Below are 27,053 nucleotides of genomic sequence, written 5' to 3' on the forward strand. Positions count from 1 at the left end.
AAGATCTTCAATTAAAGTTGTTCTAAATTGTTTTCAAAGAAAATCAAAATGTCAACAATGGCACAAATTATGCAGGTTATAGCTGTGTTACACTTCTGGAAGGAGATTTAAGAGGCCATATATAAAATACCAGTTACGTGGCTGCAATGAACAATGTGCGAATCTCAACCTGATGTATTTTTAGGAGAGCTGATCCACGTTCCTGGTGAAAGCTAAACACAGAAAGTCACATGGCCTCCTGCTTAAGGGGAAATGCATAATCAAGCCCACTGGGGAAAGGGAACAATCGCGACATGGTGCTGGCACTGATCCTGTTCCCAGGCCTGCCCTGCCCACCTTCTCTTCCTTTTGTCATCCTCTTCTGGGGGTGTACTTGCACTGGCAAGGAGTATAAAAAGCTGCTACAAAAAGACACTGGTAAAGTGATAAAGAATTGACCCAGTGGGCAAGGAAATGAATTATATAACTATAAAATGGTGTGTGGGAAAATGTGTACAGACAGAAGATGAATAAAGTGTGCATGTTACTAACTTGAACAGGAATGGAAAAATCTTATCATCTCACTTTTTCTTTGCCTTATTTTTCTGGATGGATCTGACAACTTAGAAATCCCTAGAGACTCCCTTCTTAGTTCACATCTTTTTGGTTCATCTTTCTTCCCTTCCCTTCAGTTTGAAGCCTTCATCCCAAACTTTGAAAAGAAAGAATCGCAGGACTGGGCACACACATTCTTGTGTGGGGCTCAGAGGAGGCTCAATTGCTGCGTGTGGTGTTCTCATCTGTAAGGTGGACATAGGACATAGTCACACCCATCCCTACCGCAGCACTGCACTGTGTGACCAGCAAACCACCTCTCTGGTCTCATCATTGCAGTCTCTGCTCTCAGATCCACCCTCAGTGTGCTACAACCTTCGTCCTTTGCCTCCAGGGCCCCAGCGTTTCCATCCATTTCTACTACCAGAATTCTGACTTGCCCACCCTGGAAATGTTACTGTGTTTACCCATGCTGCCATCCATTTTATTCTTCCTGTTTCTCTCCTCACTTTAGTTCAAATGAGTTAATCATTTGTCTATACATCTACAATCTGTTTTCCTATGATTTTTGAAATGCAAATAAAGTCCCATTCTTATGTGAGATTAAAGAATGATTCTAACAGTTCTAAATTGGAAACATGTAAAATTTTGTTTACATCATATTAATCAAATTTACAAACAAAAAGCCTAAAGTTTAATATTCATTTATATTCACTTTAATTATTGGTTTCTTTTTTCTTCCTCCCTGCAACCTACTTCTTTGGAAATTGCCCCAAAAATAACTGGAGTAAGAACAGTAAGACAAGTCCCAAAAACTCCTAACATTTCTGTGGGAAATATATTTCCTTGATACTGTCCAGAGCAACTCAATATCCTGTAAACTGACATGCTCTCATCTACACTCTGAAGAAAAAGTAGAAACAGAACGTTTGTTCCCCATGTGACTTTAAAAATGTATATTTTCTTGTTGGATGTGGGATTCTAAAGTATCTCCTGCAATATAATCCACACTCCCTGTGTCTAGCTCTTAGTTATTGTTTAAAAGAAAATAAATTAAGCAAAGCAAAGCAAATGGTGGCATTGGGCTGGAGTTCTCTGATGTGAAGTTATAGATCTCAAAGGGCCTTTTACATCATTCTTACCTAGTTGCCATTGATCATCAAACACGCCCAAATGTTTGCAGTGTGTGAATACCTTAAAAACAAATCCATCACAGTGTCTGAGCACAGAGTCAAGTCAATAGTTGGCAAACATTCCTTTGTTTCTTCATAGTCACTGCTCTACTGATCTATCTTTTTCAATGAATGAAACAGACCCGAGCACATACAATAAAGGGAGGCAAAAATTACCAGGTTTGGACTTCACTTCACAGCCGGAAAGACTCTGTTGAGGCTGCCAGCAGGGGATCTGGCGTATTAATACCCTACCTGGAAGAGCTGACATGTTGGAAATGAGATTAACACCTTCCTGTTTTACATTAACTAAGGCTAAAGTGTCATTTGCCTTATCAGGAGAGAAAAAAATTCAATACTGAAATGATAGGGTTGCAAACAGGGTATGGTTTTAAGAAAACGTTAGAACACGAAGTAGGATTTTTGTTGTGGTGGCGGTGGTGATTCTTTGAAGATAAATACATTGTGCAAATAAAAGCCAAAATAATAAGTGTGACTGGAAGCTAAATACAAACATGTGTAGCTCAGCAACTTCCTTTCAGACCAATGGTAATTGACACAGTAAACAACTTGTCAGTGTGCTTTAAAAACTAAGAATAATAATCAATGAATACACCATGCCAACAAGTGTGAATGCCTAGGTAGTTGTTGCCGGTTCCAGACCAGCCTGGAAACAGAAGAGCTCATATAAATGATTTATTCATTCAGATATAAGAGAGCGCTTTTTAATTCCCTCACTTCACAATCCATCTAGTTATGTATTTACCAAAGATGAGAATTTAGACGAAAAAATATTTAAAATTCTAATTGGGAAAGCTTCAAAATCACTGTCAAATGCAAGTTGGAATGGGCTGGCGGAAGTGGGCCAGGAGTGGTCAGAGGCCTCTGTCATCTGATGGACCCAAAACAGGGACCAGGGGTCCCTTCCAGGCTCAGGGACCAGAGTATCCTCCCATTGTACCCTCAACTGGAGCATTCACTCCCTGAGTCAGGCTCTCTCCAAGGGACAATAGAGAAATCAGGAAAGAGAAAATCAGCTCTGTCCTTCAGGCCTTGTGGTCTGGTTGTGCAGACTCAAACAACATATGTATTACAAAGCCAGCCATGGGGCTGCCATTGTGGCACAGTGGGTTAAGCCTCCATCTATGATGCTTACATCCCATAAGGGCACTGGTTCAAGTCCTGGCTGCTCTACTTCCCATCCAGCTCCTTGCTACTGTGCTTGGGATGGCAGTGGAAGATGGCCCAAGTACTCAGGCCCCTGCCAACCATGCTGGGAGAACCGGATGTAGTTCTTGGTTCTGGCCTGGCCCAGCCGTGGCTGTTGCAGCCATTTGGGGAGTGAACCTATGGATAGGGGATCTGTGTGTGTGTGTGTGTGTGTGTGTGTTGTGTGTATGTCCTTCTCTCTGTGTAACTGCCTTTCAACTAAATAAAAATAAATGTTAGAAAAAAAAATCAGCCCAACAGGTGTTAGGCTGGAGGCAAAAGAAGAACTTTCCTGAGAGGACCAGCAGGAATTTCCTGGTGGAAGTGTGGCATGAGCAGGGTTCTCCAGAAGGGGTCTATTTTTAACAGGTGGGAAGGACTTTCTAGGTAGCAGGGACCAATTCATTGTATTTTTTTTTTATTTGACAGAGTTAGACAGTGAGAGAGAGAAAGGTCTTCCTTTTTCCATTGGTTCACCCCCCAAATGGCTGCTACGGCCGGCGCTGCACCAATCCGAAGCCAGGAGCCAGGTGCTTCTTCCTGGTCTCCCACGTGGGTGCAGGGCCCAAGCACTTGGGCCATCCTCTACTGCCCTCCCGGGTCACAGCAGAGAGCTGGACTGGAAGAGGAGCCTAGAATCCGGTGCCCATATGGGATGTTGGTGCCACAGGTGGAGGATTAGCCAAGTAAGGCACGGCTCCAGCCCCCAATTCATTGTATTTTGACAGGAGAGCATTGTGGTTAAATAGACACCTGCGGATCTGCGATCTGGCACAGCAGTTTAAGCCATTGCCAGTGACTGCAGAGCCCATATTAGAGTACTTGTTTGAGTCCCAGTTGCTCCCCTTCCAAAGCAGTTCCCTGATAATGCACCTGGGAAGGCAGTGGCCTGCACCCACATGGGAGATCTGGATGGAGTTCCTGGCTCCTGGATTGAACCTGGCCCAGCCCTGACTGTTGTCATTTGAGGAGTGAACCAGAGGATGGACGGATCTGTTTCTCCCTCTCTGTGATTCTGCCTTTCAAATAAATTAATATTTTTGAAAAAACAGACACCTGAAAGGTTACTAAAGAAATCACCGACAGCACGTGGAAAATGATACATGTAGTGATAAGAAAAAGGAATAAAACCAGGATTTCAATCTGTTTTGAAATGTCTGTCACTCAAGTCTTAAGAATAAAACCCGCCGATGGTCTAGTTCCCATTCACTTCAGAACTTCCAATGCTGCAACCCTATGGGGTTTCTGAGAGAAGGAAGGGGAGAGGGCAATGAAAGCACAGATTCTGAGGCACGCCAACAACGTGAAGCTGGAATCCTCCTCCACCACTGTCACTCATGGTGCAGAGGTGACCCTGGTCTGCAGAGTCGGAAAGGGCAGGAGGAGGAGTGGCCAGTGGATTTAAGGGGGCACAAAAGAAAGCAGCTCGAGGTCTCCCCCAGGAGAAGCCAAAGGAGGGCATGTGGGTGGGAAGGGCAACACTGGTAATGACCACAATAAAGACAAGCATGGGCTGGGCTGGGCTGGGCTGGGCTGGCGTCTGGAGGACGTAGAGGGAATCGGGAGGAAGTGGTGGAGGTGACATTTACAGGAGGATCTGTAAGTGCTGCAGAGGCAAGGAGGAGGGAGGCTGTGAGGCAGGGCACAGGAGCACACCCAGGGAGCTCCCAGGAAGAATGGAGCACTCAGGCTGCGTCATCAGGATCTCTGAGACCCGAATCCTCTGGGGAAGTCGTGTCTTTCTTGTACTCGACGTGTCTTTCTTGTACGCGGAGCTGGGGCGGGGGTGGGAGGGGAGTGAAGGAGGAGGGAAAATTCACTGGAAGAATTAAGCAGTCTGAAAGGAGGGTAAGATTATGAAGATAAATGTTTACCTCTCCACTGCATTGTATCTCTGGAAATGAAACTGTTTTTTGAATGGTGCTGCATCGCTCCTGCAAGAATGTGGGCATTGTGAACAAATTGACTGTCTCCGATGATTTGACACATTTTGATTTCTGCTTAGGAAAATATCTGTTAATCCTATTACAAAGAGGAGAGGGTCCTGAGCAGGAATGTAAAGGATCAAATCCTTCCCCATCCTGTGCACACCCTCCCAATGCCAAGGTATTAAAACTCCCAGCTATTTCCAAAAGACCTGTGCTGCATCCCTGACCTGCCTGGCGTTACATCAAAATCCCTTCTCCACCTACCTATCCTCGCCTGGCACTGGCCTAAATCAGGACAAGACTGAACAGCCACCCTCTCTCTGCAATGCTAAAGCAGAAAAGAGACCTCAGTGAATGCTTCTCTCTTAATGCAACTTTTCTTCCTCCCTCTCCTTTCCATCCATCTTCCTACTCTCCCTTTCTTCCCTCCCCATCCATCCCTTCCTTTCTCCTTTATGTGCTTTGCTGTTTGCTAATATACAACCCCAGGCTCCTCTTTGTGTCTGGCAAAAGAAGCAGTTTTATTGTTGGGTAACTCCAGGGGGGATATGGTGTCTATGATGTTGTCTGGGCCCAGCCTCCCCGGGGAAGGGTAACCACCTCCATCCTGCTCTCAAAGGGCAAGGGCTGGCAACTGCACCCTTGGGTAACAGCCGAGCTCTTCAGCCAGAAAGTGCACCTGTTCCTGCCCAGAACTACCGTCTCTTCCCATTATGGTGTGATTCACGGTTGCAGTGCAACCATGGGGGCTGGGAACAGTTATCTGAAATTTGAATTTATGGAGAGCAACCAAGGAAAAAGGGAAATAGAAACTATTCCACCCCCACCCCCCCAACCACTTGCTGCAAAAGGTTCTTCATGGAGCAAACATCTACGTCTGATCAAAGGTCTGTTCATTTGTCTCAAGAGCCAATGCTGGAACCCAGCATGGAGCTAAAAATATGACTCACAGTCCTGGAAAATTGCATTCATTAAACTCTACCTACAGGTCCTCACCCCGAATCTGCTCTCTGCCAAAGCAGCGTGCTGCTGGTAATCCTCCTTTATAGATTAGGCAAGAAAATAAAGAGGGTGGGGCTGAAATGCAGGGGAAGTCTGCACACTTGTTTGGAAAAGAAGAAAAGGAAAGGCACAGGGATTTCTCCTTCTCTCCTTCATGTTGCGAGTTGCCAGGGTTGTCCAGACACCACTGGGAGACACAGGGCTTTTCAGGGTTCTCAGTGTTTGCGCTTGCACGGGATGAGAGCTACATGTAAAGTGGGACTTTAGAAGCCAGATCAAATACTCGCCTCTCAAACCCTGGCAGCTGTTATTCCTGAACTCCTCCTTGCTTCGTGTGTTAAGGAGGAAGCGATCATCACAGCTGACATTGCGGAGCCCTTACTGTGTGCCCAGCACTTTGGTGCGCTATTATGCAACCTCACTTCATTCTTCTAAAGCTCCCTGTGAGGCAGGCACTGGTGTCTCTGCCATTGTGAAGATGATGATGTCACAGTTTAGAAAGGTGGAGGAACTTGAGTAAGTGGCACAGCCGGGATTTGAACCTGAAGCTTCCAAAGCCTTGCTCTTCTCATCCCTGCCTCAGTGCCATCTCTAAGTGGTTCCCTCAAAAGTGTGTTTCAAGGTTTTCATTTAAGATTTTGGCAACTGCTCCTTGATAATAGTTCTGCTATTATCTTAATCTTTACAATTTTCTGCAATCAAATCATAGGGTTGCTTGAAGGTAGAGACTGTTTCTCCCTCACCTTTGCCTCCCCTGCAGCTCTTAAAACAAAGTATCTCACACAAAACAGGAGCTGAACAATTATTTGTTGAAACGCACTTTCCATTATCTCTGTATCTAAATAAAGCCTATCTAAAGGAGTCCACTTCCCCAACACTGGGATTTTCCTCTTCTTTGTAGCCATCCCCTTCTTCTTGTTTTGTTTTCGAAAGGTTGATTTTGAACTGGAGGGACACTGCAGTTGTCTTGTCACTTAGCGTGATTTGAGAGTGAGAGTCTGTGTAGTGCTCTAGCCTGCCCTCAGCAATCAGGCCGCACACTCACGAGGCTCTGATTGTAGGAGTTGCCTCATTTGCATTGATGAGGATGAGCCAGCTGCTGGCGCATACAGGACTGCACCTGACACAATCACCACGTTCAGGATTAGCACGGGGAATCAGGAATCCACTGCGCTGCATGGCAATCTCAGCCCCACATTAGAGTCACTCATGCAAAATGACCCAAATTTGCAATGAGCACAATTAGCAACCCAAAGATGCATGTTAATTTGGGGGCCTGATATTTCCCTACATTTCCTTAAATTAAAAATAATAAATACACACTTTTCCTAGATGAGTTTGAACATGAAAACAATTCAAGGGATTATGGGTTTGTAAAAAATGTGCAAACCTCAGGAAACGTGGATTTCCTAGGATAACTAGCCAACATCTCTCTCCCACCCCCAAGGTATTAAGTTTGGCATCACATAGGGTAGGGGGTTTATGGTGTCATGCCCCTTTCTAAGTCAATAGAAAACAGCTATTTACAAAGATAAAATAATAAAAGCAACAATAGCTATAATAGAGGGTCAAGAAAAATCCAAGCTTAAAAAAGGATTTGGCATTTTATATTATGTATTAATATTTCTGAAGCTATGTTTGGATCACACACAACCATACATCGCCTTAGTTATTTTAGGATGTTCTAAAAAGTACAAGAGATTGTGCTAAATTTTTGTTAAACAGAGTTTATAAATCAAACTGGACATTCTCAAACCCTGGGCTGTGTGTTTCCATATGTTTGCAGCCTATAGGTATTGAAATGTTCACCTTACACTTTAGGAAGAAAAAAAAAAACCACAAATTGCAAAAATTGAATAAATGATCATTCGAAGCAAAAGCATGCAGTTCAAAAGCTAAACCTCCCATTGGAGAACAGAAAATTTAATGAGCTTTTAATGGAATGCAATGCTCAGAGTAGTAAATTATTTGTTAGTTGACGATGCAATCAGCATGCTGATTAAGGTTGCTTGGTTTTTTACTAAACATTAACTGAATGAAAACGGGTAGTCCTTGTTCTGCTTGGGGGGCTTTCAGGAAGCAAATGGACTTTCAGAACAGAGATTGTCAATAAAGGTGAGTGCACTCCAGGTGTCATTTGAATATGATGATAAAATACTAGTGATAAATATTTAAAAGCATTTTAAATCCACAATGTTCGCCTAGTGTATTGTGGACTCTGTTTAAAGAAACAGTGGGCCTTAGCAGGCCTAACAACAATCCCTCTATCTCTCTCTAGAAAGAAATATCTAGATCTGCTTTCTTTTATTGCAAAAGAAAAAAGGGGTGGGTGGGGGGTGGGTATGCTTTGAAAATATAAACCAGCATGGACTCAGGGACCAGGAACTGTTTGGGAGAAAAGAGAAAACAGACCAAAATCAAAACAAAGAAAAAAATATTCTGACAGGAAATAAAAGAGAGACATCTGTTCCTCTGGGTAGATCAAGATGAAAATTTAATTAAGCATTTCTGATATTCTGATGCTTTAAAATTATTGCTATTAGAATATTATATTTTTTAATTTATAAGTGATGGTATGAGGGCAAGAAATGTCGGTGATATTGGAGCTGTGTCCTGTCTAGGAGGTCTAAAAGAGAGTAAAAGAACAAAAATCGGAGATAAATTATGTAATGCTTATTTTTTTGTTAGATTGTTAATACAGATTTTATAAAATATCATTTATGATGTGTTAGTCAATCTGTACATTAGCCATGAATTATTGTTTCTGAGAAGGATTTTGTTACTAAATCTGTTTAAATCGCCAGATTTGTTCTCCCCCACAGAAAGGGATTTTGTTTGTTTCTCTCCCTACCAATTGCAGAATCATGGATTTGTAGGTTAATTTTTTTTCAACAGCTACAAAGTTCTTTTTCTATAAATCCCAATTAGTTTTTATCATCGGTGATTCTCTGGCAATGATCAGGTACCCTTAAAATCCAATAAATAACTACCTCTCACTTTTAACTATTCCTGTTCATGACCCAAGAGGTTAAAAGCCTTTGACTGGCATTTGACTTCTGACCTCATATAAATGTTATCTTATCAGTTCCTGCTTGTTAACTTGTATTGAGTGCTTGTCCCTGATGGCTTTTAGATAAAGGGTTGTGGGTTTTTTTTTTCTCCTTTTTTTTTTTCCTTTTTAATATATTTCCTACAGGAACTGAGCCGTTTGCTTTGTTCTCTGCCTAGTGCACTCAAGTCTACACAGTAACCTGCTATAAATCTGTTTGAGGCACCAAATATACATTTATTTATTCCCTACGTTATTTTGATTTTAGCTTTATGGGTGGGATTTTATGATTAAAAACATATATTTATCATAATTAATAGCAGCAATTACAAGTGTTAATCCCTTAACATGTTTGTCGGAAAGCCAGTTAGCTTGGTGTTATTCTCTCTTCTAAACAAAAAATACAAAAAATAAAAACAATTTTAGCGTTGCATTCGCAGCAGTGTGCAATGAGTTAGAGAGATAATTTATGGAAATCTCGTCTCCCTAGACCTCAGAAGTCCGCCTAATGAGAGAGTCATCAGTAAGATATATCTTTTTTAAAAAATCGAATCCAGACCAGGAGCGGTGCATTTCCTAACCTTTGGGGAGGAAGGCGGTGGCCTGGCGCCCTCCTTTGCCCTTCTGTTCTAAGAATTAAGAAGGATTTTGGCCTTTTATTTCGTTTGCAGCTGTGTGTGTTGCTCACACATGCAAGTGTATGTGTGTGCGTGAGTCTAGTCACTGTGCACAAACCTAAATACATTTGAATGTTTGCATTTTCATCTTGCTCCATACCTCGATGGCATCATGGGTATAGTGGTGCCTCAGAGGCTGCCTCATTTGCAAATGACCTACAATGTGATTTCTAAACAAAATATTACATTAATTTCTATGTGGAGAACAGGCAGTCAGGAGGGGGAGAAAGAAGAGGCAGCCATCTTGGAGTCATTTTGCCTTTTAGCCTCATTCTTTCTCTTCCTCAGGCTCCTGTAGTTAGAATATTATCTTTATTTTTAATTGGCCCTCCACACAAAGCCAGAGGCATAGACAAGAGACCTTTGTATTTGTGTTTGGAGCAGAAGAAAAGTTGTAACCTCTTTGGACTTTAAATAATAACTGCGACTACAGACAAACTACACCTATTATTCCCCACCCTTCTAAATAAATACACATCTAAATGAGGCATATGCCACAGCTGGGAAGAGACCTGCACAAAACCGATTAAGGGAAACAAATGTCTATTTGGGCCATTCATTTACTGCTATCTAAAGAATTAATATGTCAGGAAAGTTATCTGCCCTTCTCCTCCCCCGGTCTGTCTTTTCTCCCCAAACACACTCACTTGCAAGCCTACCCTCCCAAGCCTGCATACAAACACATTTGCAGACACACACACACACACACACACACACAATCTAGAAATGGCAACCCTGGAAACTGTTGCGTTGTGTGAGTTTTTTTTTTTAACCCAAAACCAAAACAGGAATTCCCTTTCTCTTAGATCATTGGCATTGAAGGAAGAGTAAACAAGACCAGCCTTTAGTTTTTGTTTTTGCTGTGATTTTCTGTGTGTAGAAAGCTGCCATGGCTCTAGGCTCTGTACTGCCCCAACACCGCTGTCATCACACTCACACTCTGACAACGTGGGTCTCATGCAATTTGTCCTAACTTTTCGTTTCAACCCTTGCTTTTCTCAATGTGGCTAGAGTTTAAAGACCGCAGAAGCAAAGGGAGAAGAAATACCCCTGCGGGGGCAAAAACAAACCAAGCCCTAGCCCGATGCTGGCATTCACAGCGCCGACATGTTCTCAATGTTTTCTCTGTGGTTATAACACAAAAGCGCTTTCTTTCCTGTTTTGATGTGTTAAAGACAGAAAGAGAGAGGACACTTCGAGGTGGTAAAATAAGTATTTGGAAAGCACAGGGACAGTACTTCTTCTTTGAATGTGCAGTTTGTGTCAATAACATGTAGTTACTCCATAGTTCAATATTAATTGATTTTTGAAAATGGAAAGGGGCCATCAAGTTAAATGTAAGCGCATTGTATCAGACCCACGGAACTTTTTGCTGTCACTGTGCCCTTCTTTTTTGGGGGTATAATTGGAAATGTGTCGGGAGTCAGTCATTCTAGCTCTGAAATCACAATAACAAGGATGCAGCAGTCCCTCTGAAAAGGCGTTGAGCAGACAGATAACAAATTATTGTCAAATCCTGATATTTGGCAAAAGAAACCATGAACTTTTACTCCTTCCATGTCAGTAATCTGCACTAATTTTCCTAGGCAATATCTTCAGCAAATTGTTATACTGAGCAAAACAAACAGGGCTTGGAAAGACAGACATGCCCTGGTTCCTGAACCCTCTCTTCCACTGTGACCACCAGGGTTTAGGAATTGAATCCTAGGGTCCTTTACAATTGCACTTTGGATCCTGGCTTTAAATAAAAAAAAGAAAAAAAAAACCCAAGGTTTAAACATGGAAGCATGACAATTTCAAAACTGGTGGAAGTTATACCACTGTCTTTATTTGTATCTAATTCATGATATGATAGATGTTCATAAGTAATGCCTTGCACAGAAAAGAAACGATCACTTCAACCACTCTACACCAATCCAAGCAAACTCCCCCCAAATATTTGGGATGCAATATTCTTAAATCCTCGTCATTAAAGGAACCAGAAGATGAGGAGAAGCCAGGGTCTTCTGGCTTTCTGAGTCACTGTAGCATTTGGCTTTATAAAGGTACTTGTGGGCATATTTGAAAATACAGCTCATGTGCTTACAAACTCACCCTAAGAAAGCACTACTTCCCTTTTTTTCCCAATTGCTTGCATCAAAAATCAGCCTCATTCTGTGTGGAAAAAGCAGAGGCCTCTGTGATACTGCGAACCTTTCTGTGTTTCAGCAAAGAAGTTGAGGCTGTTGGGTCAAAAACCCTCAAATTCTCAGGACCCAAGTTACTGGTGTTAAGGTTTCGTGCTTTGCTTTGTGAAGACGGATGCTGACAGACCTCTAGTTTCCTCTGGTCTCTGTCCTCTCTTTTGTGTATTTTCTTTATTTGTATAAACTGGCCCTGCCCTTTTCTTGCTAGAATGTTTCTGTGGGGTACCCTGTCCCTGACAGATTTTCATTCTCCTTCTCTGCAGCTTGTTTGCTGTTTGGAATCCTTGTAAAAGCTTTGCAGTTCAGACTCAACAGAGCTGGGACTTCTTTCCTACCCATCTTAACACACTCAGAGGTCACACCCATGTTTGTATCCTTCTTAGGAGAAAATTATGAAATCACATCACAGGCATCTGATACTAAGGGGCATGGCCTGCCCACACACCTTGCCCTCTTCCCCTTGGCCCTGTCTGCCCGGGAGAATGAATATACCGCATCCTCAAAGTTGATGCTTCGAAGTGACCAGTCAGATGTTGGCAGGTCAGCTGGCTGTCCCCTTGGACAGAGGGTCCATAAATCTGAGCAGTGTTGGTGTGGCTGAACGAGGAAGGAGTCCAGCCTCAGGGAAGCCATGTAAATCTCTTCTGCAGCTTTGTTCCCAGTAGGGAGCAGGGGTGAGAGTTGGGTAGCTCAAGGCTGTGGGCTGTTGTTAATGCCCAGGGCCCTCCTGCAGTGGGTGCTAACTTGTTGTGCATGAGAGCTGCCACCACCCTTCCCAAACATCGGCTGCTTGGAAAAGTCAAGCACGGCGGAGCCCTGATTTTCATTTAATAGTCAAAACCAAGATGCATTTGGGCTATGATGATAGGACAGCTCCCTTGAAAAGATTATTTGTACTACAAAGGCATTCATTTAGGGCTAGCAATGTTGCAAAAGGGCCTGCTAGAAATTAGCAGCCTGTCCTGGTATTTGGAGAGCAAGAGTGACAACTTATTGGAAGTTCTCAAGGAATCATTTATATTTCACACTCCACTAGGCAGCTGATTTGAGATTGTCTGTTAGCATAACAAAGGCTCTGAGCCTGTGAACTTCAGAAACCTTTCGACCTCTTAGCTGCTGGCATGAATAGCCCCCAGTCCTGCCTATAGAGATCTCCGAAAGCTCCCCTGTTCGTGGCTAAATTGTTAATCAGGGTAATTTAATATAGTTTTCAATATGCCTCATCTCTTATTGGGAAAGGTATTCACAGCTTCCCTACCCCTGAAAAAAAAAGTTCTTTTATTCAAGTGTGAGAGGGGCAGCTGCAGACAGACCCCCGTCCCTTGCTTCTCCCCCCACTCCTGCTTCACAGCAGCAATGCTCCGAGAGCAGCCACACTGAAGAGCTGGGGAGAGAGAAACTGGCAAGGACCATCCCTTAGCGTGAACTCCACCCTGAACCTGAAAGCCCAGCCTGTTTACACCAGGAACCGACAAAACAAAACCCCAAGGCCCCGCCATCTCCAAAACCCCAGAGCCAACACACACACACACACACACACACACGCCACACCCTCTCTCCAGCACCCCCCCCCCCCCCGCCATCACCCACCCCTCCCCCCTCATCTTCCCAACTAAGCTGCTCCTGTGGCTCTGGACAAAATGCACCAGGCCCCAGGGCCTGCTAATTTTCATTTCTCTCACTCTTCCCAGGCAGCCCACACTGTCCTGCACGCTGCTTCACAGTCACACTCAGCCTGTCCCCAGCATCCACTCCCAGTGTCATGTACACTTGCTCTCACCCGCTCCTCCAACACTGTCAATTCACATGCACATTAGTTAGCTGAAAAGAGCCCAGCACAAATATATTCATTTTAATCCAGTTAAGACCTAAGAGGTCTCATAGGATATTATTCAATAGTTTGGAAACCCAGTGTAACACTCAGAGTCTGCTACACTGTTTCATTTCAAAGCGGCCTACAGTATGCCTCCTTCGTTTCAGGTTCCCTCCAATACATATTCTAGCAACAAAATAAAATAAAGTGAACGAAAACAATCACAAGCAAAGCACCCAGCTTCAGACACTCTGCTCAGATATTATTATGTTGTCTTTTTGAATGACTGTTTCTAGTTGCTATGTGCAAAGTCAGAATAGCAATTTCATACAAAGAAGGGAAAATATGAAATCGTTAATGGTATTTATTAAAAATTAAAAATGGCAAGGTACAATCTCGATCTTCTTCTTACTCTTTCTTTGCCACGTGAGGATTTTGCGCCACCTAGAAAGTGTGGCTGCCTGTTCCTCAATGGGTTGGGTGCTGGTTATCTGTGTCCTTGTGCCAGTGGAGGCCCTGTGTCTGGCACCATTGCTTGCCTGTGTCCTGTTCTGGTTGGTGTGTTTGTCTCCCAGCTCCTGAAGTTGGCTAAAGGCAGGATCCAGGGCCTGAAGTATTTTCTTTGATTTTTCTCCAGTTGGAGGGGTCCCTGGTGGGGGCTGGGAGGCTTTCCTTGCTCACTTGGGATCCTAATCTAGCATCTCAAACCTGCCGGGAGGTGCAAGACAAATTTCTGTTTACAGCATCCACAGAAAGATTATTAATCCTCCTAAATCTGAAGAGCAAACATAGACCCACACTTAATAAAACAAAACAAAACAAAACAAAACAAACAGCCCAGACGCTTTCCCAAGGTAATTTTTCTTGGAGTTTTTTTAAAAGGTTAAAAAAATAAGTTTCTTACTCAGTTTTAATATCTGACAATGCCCACAGGTGACACATGGAAACAGAAAATAAATACGTGGTATAAATGCTGATTATATGATAGGTCAATCCTAAAACCTGTATCTTCCTTAAAAAATAAAAAAAAAGAACCTGATAGCTTTAATTTCAATTTTCTGTAAGTTTTTAGATTAACATGATTTGTCAATGGTCTGGGTATTATTCACTTTAATGATGTGTTTTTGTGTTATATTATTTTGTAAGTAACTATTTTCTCTTTTTTTCTCCTTTTGATGTCTCTAATGAGAATACTTTAAAAACATTGTTTATTAGCACAAATCAGTGGATATATATCACCGGTTTCTATTTTAAAAAGCCAAAATTATGAAATCATTCATATATAAATTAACAGGAATTCAACTTTCAGAAAATCTTAAGGGAGAAAAAGAATTATAGTTTTTAACCCAAGAAAGAAAAATAGCACTCAATTTGAATTTTTTCAATGCTTTTGCTTAACATTGTTTTCATTAGTTTTTTCTTCATTAGGATTTATGACCCATGTCCATTCTTATACCTTCACATCTCTGATTTTAAATTTCCTATCAGAGGTTAATAAATACAGAGGGGCAAAAAGTCCTATCTGCTTTCATCTAGGGTGTACAATATTTTAAAGTTGTTTGTATTGTTTGTATTTGCATTTAAGTTTTTTTCTGTTCTTAATTTAAATGATTAAAATTTGACTGAAATTAATTCTATTTGGAGTTAAGACGTAACAGGGGGATTTTTAGAAGGACGTAAACGACACGTTTTTGCTAAATTATAACATTTTCTTGGGCTTGAGCCATCTAACGCCCTCTCCAGCATGGCACCGTTTGGGCTTCCTCTTTGTGGAAGAAGAAGGGTTGGGGGAGAAGGATGTATATTTGGAATGGTGTTTGACAGGGGGAATGAACGCAGACACCAGAACAATTATATTACAATCCCGCTGGGGATGCCAGCACCAAATTCAGCCAGACTGATGGGGCCCTGTCTAGACGGTCCCTTCTGTGTATCAGCTGTTTTCTCCCTGCTTTATTGCACTCCCTGAATGTGTGAGTTGAACCTGCATATGGATCCCAAGCACAGCCATTCCTGCAACCATGCATTGCTGTTAAACTTCCTTCCATTTGGCTGAGAATCAAGGGCTATATATTCCTTACTGTATCCCCTTTATCATATTTGTAATTAAAACGCAGCTTCCAGATTAGTGGCTTAACAAAAGTCATAAGATGAAGTAGAAGGTGCCCAGGCTGTTTCTTTGAATGGAAAAACGTCCTGGGTAAACATTTCTATCTTCTCAAACACATCCACCTCTTTTCTGCTGAAGTGAAAGAAAGCCAGAAAAAAAAAAAAAGGAATAAAACAATGAGAGGGAAGGGAAGACACACAGTACATGTAAATTACTACCTTTCCTTTTGAAAAGGAAAGAGGATAGAAAGAAAGAATATTTATTAAATGTTTACAGTGTAATTAGTGGCAGTGTGTGTGGTTTTCCTTTTTTTTTTTTTTCTTTTCTTTCTTTCCTCCTCTTTATTTGGTAAACTAAAGGGAGTTCAGTAATCAGGGGTCTTATGAAGTCTTGGAAATAGATTCCCAAACTCTTTTAAATACCTGGCTTATGAGATTGTTTCAGTGCTGTTGGGCAGATGGGAAATCCCAGAGAATTTCACATCTGGACAACTGTCAGGACTAGATTTTGTTTGTCAAGATAACGCAGAAAGGCTAGGGCTGACTTATATGTGAATACAGTGTCCACATAAAACACTCATTGTTCAGAGGAGCAGGAATGCACCCCTACTAGGAGGCACACTCCACGGGGCACCCGGTCCTGAGGTTGGATGTCTTTACTAACCATAAGGAATTTGAAAGGAACGCAAATGGATTATTCCAATTACAAAGTGAGAAATAGAAAAGTGCATTAATGCTAATGCAATCAGGTATCAGATCCACCTCTTTCTAGGAAATATTTATCAGCAACTTATGTCTACAGCTCCCAAGATTGGAAAGGTACAACAAATTGAAATTCTGTAAGATTTAAGTCAATAAATAAATAAAATATTTACATTATAGTAGGATCCAAAATGAATGTTTCAGGAGAGAGGGTCCCATGCTTCATGACACAGATGATAACTCTGGTTAATGTGGACACACAAACTATTTGGAGAAGGAATTCTACCTCCCATTTGTTAAAATTATTTTCTCTAAATAAAGAAGAAAGTGATAAAAGTTTTTACCTTAGGGGAAAAAAATCAAAGTTGAAGTTACTAACAGAAAGATCATTCTTAATAATCCTTTTTTCATGCACTAAATTTTACCAGTCACTAAATAATGGAATTTCGATTCTTAAAATAACAATTGTCCATGCTTTGCTGTTGAAGCTTAATAACTGCCACCAACTATGGACAACGAAGGTTTCCTCTTTTCTTGAGGATTGGGTATTGAAGACATGGCTGTAGGGAAGAGGCACTAAATTCTATTCCCAATTTTACTGGACAGGATAATAAGTGATATATATATATATATATATATATAGGTTCAAGACATCATATCAGCAAATCAACTGTCATAAAATACAATGCGTGATATAACATTAGGGGGTTTCTGGTCAGAAGAGAAGATGAGACTTGAACACCTGGCATTAGACATGGAAACTCTAGGCAGGCGCTTAGAGGCATTGGCATAGCAGCCTCACTTTGGTACGATTGAGAAAAAACATAATGAAAGGCAGGAGCAGAGAGCAAAAGAAATAGACTGAAAAGTAGAGAAAGCAAGAGGGAGATGGGGGGTGGGTGGCATGCAGGGGTAGTGAGTGAGAAAGAAAGAGAGAGCAGAGAATGAATATTCTAGGCATTGTTTTAATCTAAACCAGAGATGCTTCCAGGAGAATGAATTTCAATGGAGCTGAGCCAAAAATAATTATAGAGATTTTCTTGTTTTGTTTTGTGAATGAACAGCATTTCTTTTCTCTGGAAATGGGAGAGGGAGAGAGGAGCAGATCCAAGAGATGGGAGCGATGCCCCGTGCCCCTTACTTCCACACACCACAGTGGCAGACCTTTCTTTCTTCCCTTTTCCAAAAGCTATTGGCACCGAATTGTGCGAGCGAGAGAGGGAAGTGGCAGCAGCCCTCCAGCCTGAGCTGGGTTTTCTGTTCTAACAATAGCCTGTTTACTTTGATAAGGCTGAAGTATTGAAATGGGAAGCCAGATTGGGGTGGGGTGGGAGCAGGGACATGTATTTTAGGTCCTAGAAATAAAACTGAGCGATTTATGACAAAAAATATTCCCCCATTTGTGATACCTAAAACTTCCTTTGGGGTTTGTTTTACCAATTACATCTGTTTCCTTGGTTTTCATCATCAGTAGCAGACTACTGAAGGAAATAAAGTAGTCTCCCAATTTTCCTCCATTTTCTCTGTGATGTAAAATCTTTACCTTGGCACCTATTTTACAGGGAAAAATTGTCATTTGTTAAAATAGTGTGAGCTATGATTGAGTTTTTGTGAAAGCAACATAATCTACTCCTCACAAAAGCATGAAGAAAACTTTCTACTCATATGAAGCACACCAGAGAGGAGGAGAAACTCACTGCACGTTCATAAACGGGTGAGAGAGTCATTATAAAAACTCAGAATTAATATCTAAAGGCCATTCATTTTCCTTAAGTTGAATTGACTCACCTACAAATCATATCAGTATAGTACCATCTGAACCTAAGTATTTTCCCCAAATATCTTATTTTAGGTGTTTTGCCTTGATACAGACCCTTATCATTTTTATCACTCATAGATGCTAATTCTACAGGTAGGGATGAGGTCTCAGCTTTGTCTTGGTGTGACCTGAGTTTTAAAAACTAAGGACTAAGGAACCTAAGAACCAGATCTCTTCCTCTATATCTTATTTCACAACTTGTAAAAAATTTAACATTTATTCTTATAAACATTTGATCTGCTAAGTTGTAACAACTTAGTGGCCCAGGAGAGCAGCCTAGTGTGGTAAATGTAATGGGTTAAGCCCAAAATGACTTTGATATGAATTTAAAACAAGAAAAATGATTCATGTAGTGTTTGCAGTCAAGATTTTCTATAAGCTTAAGCATAAGCATCTCAGAGAGTAGCCAAATAGATACAATTTCCTTTAAAACTTTCATATATTCAAATTGTTTCTGTTTTTCTGTCAAAGAACTGTTTAAATGTACAGTAGTTAGCAGTAAAGTTATACGATTCTATTATGTGGATAACTTTTATATTTTTTATTTTTTAAAAATGAAAAACATCTTTATGGACCTGGGACTTTATTTAAGGATTTTCAAAACATGTTTTAAATGTCACTGTGAATATATTGTGTAAATCTGCGAATGTGAGTTTTATGAATCCGCCATTTAAGTTAATTAATCATATTGATTCACTTGACATTTTTCTCCTCCTGACTCTCACTTCCTCCTTTTTTTCCATTTCTCTATTGAAAGCATTTCTTTTACAGTGGGTAGATTCACTTTTGAAGCAGATTTTATAAAATAATACCAACAATAGTTTTATAAGAACTTGGAAAAGCATTCAACTTAGATTTGTTAGCAGTGGTTAAATGGACATTTAAGAATTTAAAGTATTTAATCACACAACCTTAACATTATATTTAAAAATCCCAATCCCCAAAATAAGTAGATCCACTTTTTAAGGAGAGCATTTATCAACATTAAGTAACCCTAATAATAACAACTAAGTCCTAAGCCAAAGTAAGTGTATGAGATCGGTAACAAATATCTATATTTTCCAAGTTTTAGAAAAAAATTGTCTTAAAAATAAAATAACTTTCAAACTAACAAAAGATTTAATAACATTTCTGCTATTGAAAACCACATATTGAGGTTTTGAGTCTACCAAAACATTTAGTAGATAGTATACAATAACTTATTACTGCCAGTGTAATCTAACAAACACACCAACGTGTGATTTTACCATCAGACTCTACAAAAAAGATGATGAGGCAATGAAGATAGATTTTTAAATTGACAAATATCCCCGAAAGATATAATTAAGGTAAAATGAATAGAGTCCTTGGGATGTGCCCTAAGGTTTCTATGTTTTATGGAAATACATAGATATATGTACATAGATTTGTTCAATGTAGATATATCTGTCACTTGTTTACATTGACCATAACATTAAAAATGGATTTTTAAAGGTTTCATCTTGACCAGTTCTTGTCTGGACCAAAATTACTAAACCAATTTCGGAGTCTAGTCACTCAAATCCCAAGCTCAGAAAAGTTTCATCTCACTTGAAGCCAACCATGGAAATTGCCCCACGCGCTGTCTTCCTTGTTTGCTCTTTTCATGTTGTAGTGGTATGGTGCCCATCTATGGCTGTAGGGGGAGGAAGCAGGGAGAAGCAATTGAAAGGATTAGGATGGAAACTTCCTCCAGCTTCACAGGCTTGTTTGCTGGCCGCAGATGCCATTATGGTATAGAGATAAGATACGCTTAATTTTAAGACTTTCAAAAGAGCCTTCAGATTCCTGAAAATTCAGAGGCGAAGCTGAGCCTCTTTCTTTAGACCATCTACTTCACTACGTTGGCCAGGAAGCCAGGCTAAAGAGGGTTTCATCCCGCTCACACGCTTCGGTTTTGTCACTTCATGTCATAACCTCTGCATTTCCTAAATGTAGTTTTAAAATGTGTTCAACGGAAATGCTGATATAAGCCTAACTGCAGCTGTACTCGCTGTTTCTGCTCTAAGTTCATTCGCGGCAGTGGATTTAGTTAAAGGGCCCAGAACAGTCTATGCTTTACAGCAAAGAGACAAAATCCTCTTGCATCAACGAGGGTTAAGTTTATGTAAGAGCAAAGAGAACCAACTGTAGGTATTTGAGATAAATACCTTCTGTGGAAGTGTGCACATCTTAGTGACATTCTTTTTAATGTATAGAAAAATATGCTGTTACAATTAAAGCCTGGTTAGCTTCTTATCCTATATTAAATACTATTTTACACACTGTAGACACAAAGGATATGCAGTAACATTTATGATAGTAATAGCTAACTCCACATAAGAAGAGCTAGAGAACACAGGTGCCTATTTAATCAGCATCAAGGACTACCTGGTAAGCATTAAGGGACAACGAAGGGTATTCTTGCTAAAATATTAGATGAACTGACAATAAACAAGATGGTCACTTAGAAAGTCAACAGAAAATAACAATAATTGTTTGTGACTTACGCACAAGGATACTGTGCTACTTCCAGTGTATAGCGTAATAACAAAGTATGGTGCCTCTTCTTGACACCACAGCTGCGTTAGGACGTGTTCTAGAATGGCCTGTTTCCCAGGGCACAACATTAAGTTTTCCACATGATTTTTTGGGTAGGATTTCCCCTCCCAGTTAAAAACTGGTTTTCATCACCCAACAGCATAATTATTTTTCTGCACCCAGCTTTTAATTACTTGTTTTGCGTATCTACCAGAGTGATTCAGCATTTGCTGTTGTACTTCATAAAATATATCTGTGTTAGAGCCATGTGAAAAGGAGTATTGGCCTTACATAATGTATTACTATATCGGTAGGTGCCAATGATTCTCATTCTTTATAAAAGGCACAAAAGTCTATTGCTTTGAGTTTTCCTATTTGAATGCTATGTGAGTCTTCTGACTAAAGCATAAAACTGGAAGTAACTGAAGACAAGGAGCCTGACAACATGGGAATTACTTAGTCCACAAAGAGACTCCCTCAGATGGATACACAATGGATGACTGAATTAAAAATGCTGTTGGAGGGGTCTGTTGATAGTGGCATCATAGACGACCCTGGAATCAGTGTTTGTGAGATTTGCCAAACCTCAAAATCAAACATAGATTTCAAATCATTCGAGAATATTTAATCGTTTTATGTCATTCACAAAGCTCTCCACAAACAAAAATGAAAATTGAGCAGAGCCCCCTCCTGCCAGTCTTCTTTTATCTCACAACAGTCCTTCTCTTTCTGTCTTTTCCTTCCAACTCCTATTTGTCTGTTGTTCTCCTTTCTTTCAAGTTCGCTTTAATCTTTGCTTTCCCATGTCTCTCTTTAGTCTTATTCACCAGTGATGCCAATAAAAATAAACAGACCTTTTTTTTTTTAAAGAAAAATGAGTCAAGGCTAAAAAATAAATGACTGGTAAGTGCCTTCTTCTTGTTCTTTACTAAAAATCTACCTGTGGCACTGCCTTTCTCATTTTCAAAATCATTTAAAACACGAATCACAAAGAAAATTGAGGAACACTCACATATCTGAATCTATTTATAAATATATGTAATGCTGAATGCAGTGGAGCACTTGTGAGACTGCTCTCATGCTTACTGATCCCAGGGTGCAGGAAGAATTAGCTTATCCAGGAAAACTCAAAGTCATAATTAGTCTTGTGAATTACAATAATCGGGTCTCATCCTGCATTTCTTTCTCATGTGGTACTCCCAGTGGGAGTTCTGCATGAAAAAGGACTACAGGATTGGGCATTAATAATGGTATACCTGTGAAATATGAGCATTCTCCTATAGTGCCAATCAGTGGAATTAGAATCCTGCCTCATCTCAATCCTATAGCTTTCAATTAAAAGAATAACATCAACAGACCTTTCCAGTTTCAAAAAAAAATTCATTCTTACTTTGAAAGTTTTCTCTCCCTATTCAAATGTATATTTTATTCTTACCTTACTTATACATAGTAGGCTGTGATTAATTTTTATTTTTGAAAAGTTAAGAATGTCAAGGTTTAGAAAGTTTCCTGAAACAAATAGAAACAAAAGAGCAAGTAAGGGGGAAAAATCATTAAAACTCTGTGGAAAGCGATATTTATTGCCAGGGTCTCACAACAGCCATTTTTCCTAATTTGACTGCTCAGGTCACTTAAATACTTGTGGCTGATTGGCAAGACCAGTTGTTTTCATGTATAGACCCAGTCTAAATAAGAAGTGAAAGATGAAATACCCTGATATGTTTATGCTTAGTGAAACAAAAACACTCCTTTGAAGAGTTAACATTGTGATGAACTGTGAACCATGCTGAGCAAATAGATGAGCAAAACACAGTAACAATTGTATATCCACCTACAGTTCAACTCTGCGTAGCTCTAATAACCCAAAAAATGTAGACAGTGGTCCAACAACTGGTGAATAAGTATTATAGTGTATTCCAACAATGGAATATTACTCACCAATACAAAACAATAAACCATTGATATCAGGGTACCTTAAAAGGTTCATGGAAAATAGAATTAAAAGATAAGTTTATTTTGGTGCAAAAAAAGAGAGAAATTCATACATGTGAGGAGTTTTCAAAAAGTTCATGAAAAGATGAGTGTTAAGAAAAAACTGTACATGGATCCCCAAAATTTTCACACCAAAATAAACTTACCTCTTTTTAATGTTAATTTTTATTTATTTTCATCTATTTGAAAGGCACAGTGAGAGAGAGAGAAAGAGAGAAATGTTCTATCTCATTGTTCTCTCCCCAGGTGCCCCCAACAGCCAGGACATAGCCAGGCTGAAGCCAGGAGCCCAGAAATCTATCTGGCCACCTAGGCCATCATTCACTGCCTCCCAAGATGCATTAGCAGGAAGATGGATAGGAAGCAGAGGTAGAGCAATTCAAATTGACACTCTATATGGGATGTAGGCATCACAAGCCATGACTTAATCTACAGCACCACACCATCTACTCATGAACTTACCTTTTATTTGTATTTTTCCCCAGATTTTTTGAAATCCGTTTTTACAGTTTACATCACAGAAGCATCTCAACATAATTATGCTGAGTGAGAGGTGCTAGAAAGCAAAGAAGCACTGATCACTAGTGCATATTCCAATAAATTCAAATTCAAGTACAGTGATAAAAAGTAGATCAGTAGTTATCTGTTGGGAGGGCCAGGAGGCAGGATCTGCAGAAAGGCAGGAGTAAACTTTTGAGGATGGTGGATATGTTCATGATCTTGATTGTGGTGATAGTCTCTCAGATATATATTGATATGAAAAAACTTACATATACAGTTAAATATGAGCATTTTGTTCCACATAGTTTTTACCTTAACAAGGCTGTTGAATATAATGGACCAATTGGCATGGATACTACAACCAGTCAGAATGGATATTAGCCATTAACAAAAACATTCTGACAATAGACCTGGGGATTACCTTAGGTAAATGTACAATGGAAGGTAAAGAATTTGAGAATTCAGATTGCCCTCTACATCTCCTAGCTCATGTTTATGGCCTCTGGTTTAATTTATAACCATTTTCTATTTTTTTCTTGTTAAAAATGGATGCATTATCCAATGAGGTATTCATGACACACTTTAGGGCTACAAATGGCACAATTTAGTGTAAGTGATGAAAGTAATGCCAAAATACCACTGGACAATGGTTTGAAGCAGGGTAAACTGAAAGATACTTTCTTCTAGGGAAAAAGGATCCATATACTATGTAGTTTAATTTTTCAATTGTGTGTTTTGTTATAACATCTTCAAAGATTCTCTCTTCCATTTCACTGCTGCCATGTGTGTATTAAAAATGGAGTAGGGAGGTGCTCTGAGAGACATTAACCAAATAACAGAAATCCCCTCAAATCTATTTGCTGCAGGTAGATATCATTATCTGAGCTGACCAGTTTTGACTCATTTAGGCAAAAGTGTATTAAAATCTGCAATAAGGCACAGGAATACCATGTTGAGGCTCTTTCTAAGGCAGAGCATTACTGAGTTACCTACAAAGTGCTTTGGTGGCATAGAGTAAATAACTGAGATCACTCCAGGTTATTTCTATTGTTCCTTTTTTTTTACACTATAGTAAATGTGTGTATAATTGTAAATGTGTGTGTACTTACTTACAGCTAAATTTTTAGATGCATAACTTGAGTTAGTCTCCATCTCAAGAATGGGGAAACAATTTTTAAGAACTTCAGGGAAAAAGCTAAAAGTCAATAAACATATGGGTAAAAAAGACTGGAAGCAATTTGAATATATGTGCAAATTGACATTTTACTAAAATAACATGGTTGAAACTTTGGGTTTATCAAACATATGTCAATAAGATTGAAACCAAGGTCTATTCAGCAAGGGAAATTCATTTATTGAAAACAGAAATACGAGTTTTTTATTACCTGAAATTCTGATGTTTTCCATCTTGTCATATTATGATTTAAATTGATTACTTTGATTTTTACAGGTATAACATTAAAAATGTGTTATTGAAAATATTTTTGTTTAGAGAATTAGCTATAATTTTGTTTTTTAAAATATCAATCATTTTGCTGGCATCTATACCCATGCCTCAATAGGTACATTGCTGAATATGGTTTGCAGTAAGAAAAATGTGCCATTGACCTTGGACATAAACTTGTACCTGATCTTATGTGGTTGTATAACTAACTCCTGCATTTTAAACCTGTATACAATATCTGTGGTTATGGTTTTTTCCTGTATTTCTTTGAGTAGAAAAAGAAGAGAGATACAACTTATTTTACTTGCCTTTGTACTTTGCCAGTATCTCCTCTTTTTCTTTTTGATGTTTTCTTCCCTCTCTCCTTCCTTTCCTCTAATCCCTTCATTATTGAGCTAAGGATGTTTTTCAGCTATTATCTTTGCCTTAGCAACTCCTCCACTATTTTTTGATAGTGTTTAGATTTAAATGAACTCCTTGGATACAGCATTAACTGTCCCTCTTTGTACTATTTGAGTGAGATTGCTTACTTTTGTACCTTTTGTTCAGAATTTTGTCTTTAATCAGAACAAGTTCAGTGACAAAGGATTAAAAATTTATCAAATGTCCTCCCTCTACTGGATTCCTAATGGTCCATAAAGTGGCATGAGATACGATGTTGAGATGAAAATACCGGTAAAAGCTGCTTTCTTCTCTGTGGTGTTGCCTCTGAGTGCTGAGCTGTGTGTCTTCCTTTTGTTGAGAAGCTCAGTCAGTTTCTCTTCCGTACCCTAGTCCTTATCTGAGTGTGAAGAGATATAATTTAGCATCATATTTATGGCATTTCCTGGCCACAGTCTATATGTCTATGTTTCTTGTCAATATTCATTGGCAAAAATTGGTCCTACCCATCTCTGGATTTTCAAGACTCAGTGTGATAATATCAGCTGGTTACATATTGGTTGATTCAGGTTCTTCATTTTTTTAGGTCCTGAATGAACCACCTTTTTTTTTTAGTTCACAGGAAATCAGACCTTTAGGTAGAGTCAACAAGTTGCCCCTCATGCTGTTTTACCATGTTAATACAAAGGAGATGTTGGCATGGTTGTCAGCACTGAACCATCTGGATGTGGAGAGTCTCATGAGAAAAAATGTAGTCTTCTCAGGAGAAAGGTGAAAAATATCTATGAGTAAGCCATTTAGATGACATCTTTAATAGATCCTAGTCTCTATTAAATTTCATTGTACTGATTCTCCCAAAAACATAAAGACTTTCCTTTTTCTCTCATTGATCTATGAACATAAAGTCACTTTCTAATTCACTATTACAAGTAATTACAATTAGAGTGAATCTATTAATTAGTGGCTATTATAATAATTATTAATTACTCTCCACTAATTAGTATTTCATATAATCTGCTCCATAACTCTTCATCTTTAGAAAGATAGAATTCAGAGCTAGCCCTGAGCACAATGGAGCCCATGTAACCAGTCACTCATTTTCATTAGGTAAAAGGAGAGTATTATTAGCATTTCAAAGTGGAGAGCTACCCAGACATTATACATTTTCATGTTTATTTGCCTGCATCAGGTTAAATTTCTTAAAATTGGAAATATCATCACAATTTCCAAATTCTCTTTTGTGAATTAATTTTATTCACCAATTAGCCAATGAATATTTTGATTGCAAATTTTTATCTCCATAGGTTTGTAACCTTTGGACAGACAAAGAACAATTTTATTGACTCTCACTAAGATTTTCACAGAAAATAGTTTTTCAGAATCTGAAAATTATTTGCAAGGGGTTGATGTTAACTGGGAAACAAAACATTTCAATTGATGCCTAAAAAACTTATTGGAGTATTTTAGAATTTGCCAGGTTCCACATATTTACTTTTCCTAAAATTACATTGTTTTATATATTATTTATATGTAACTAATTATTTTTATAGGATGCTCACTCCTTTATCCAAACAACAAAATATCATGTCAACACTTCAGCTAATATAATGGTGAGCAGAAAGAATGAATTACAAGGAATCTTGTATCAAGTAAGCAAAATTTGGGAAAGACCAAAGTAAGCAAAGCAGATATAAAAAGCAGAGAAGGATGGCTTCATGTACAGTAAAGCCAAAAATCTTTGCCTTAAGATCTCCTTAAGTTGAGTTAGAGGAGCTAAAAATGACATATAATTAGACTTAAATTTTATCTTGTCTCAAAATAGTTTCTTCAGGCATTCCCTTTGACTGATCATTTATGACTCAATACAATAATCTCTTACTGTGTTACAAGTTGAAATATTTCACCTCACTTCATTTTTTAAAAGATTTATTTATTTGAAAGTCAGTGTTACAGAGAGAAAGAGAGAGACAGAGACACTCCCCAAGTAAGCCGGGAGC

General features: G+C 39.4%; 1 long non-coding RNA gene across 6 annotated transcripts in view; it reads left to right on the forward strand.

The window, feature by feature from the left end:
- LOC103349541 (uncharacterized) overlaps positions 1–27,053 on the forward strand; it is a 156,624-nt gene that overhangs the window by 109,830 nt on the left and 19,741 nt on the right. Inside the window, exon 1 of one of the 6 annotated variants that reach the window (XR_016220461.1) lies at positions 7,827–7,960. The exons of the other annotated variants lie outside the window; for them this stretch is intronic. This is a non-coding gene — a long non-coding RNA (uncharacterized LOC103349541). Of the gene's footprint in view, positions 1–7,826; positions 7,961–27,053 lie in introns of those variants that run through there. 6 annotated transcript variants of the gene reach the window in all.

This window comes from Oryctolagus cuniculus, chromosome 14 (genome assembly GCF_051225735.1).
Source record: "Oryctolagus cuniculus isolate XC-2025 breed Fujian yellow rabbit chromosome 14, ASM5122573v1, whole genome shotgun sequence".
NCBI classification, from domain to species: domain Eukaryota; kingdom Metazoa; phylum Chordata; class Mammalia; order Lagomorpha; family Leporidae; genus Oryctolagus; species Oryctolagus cuniculus.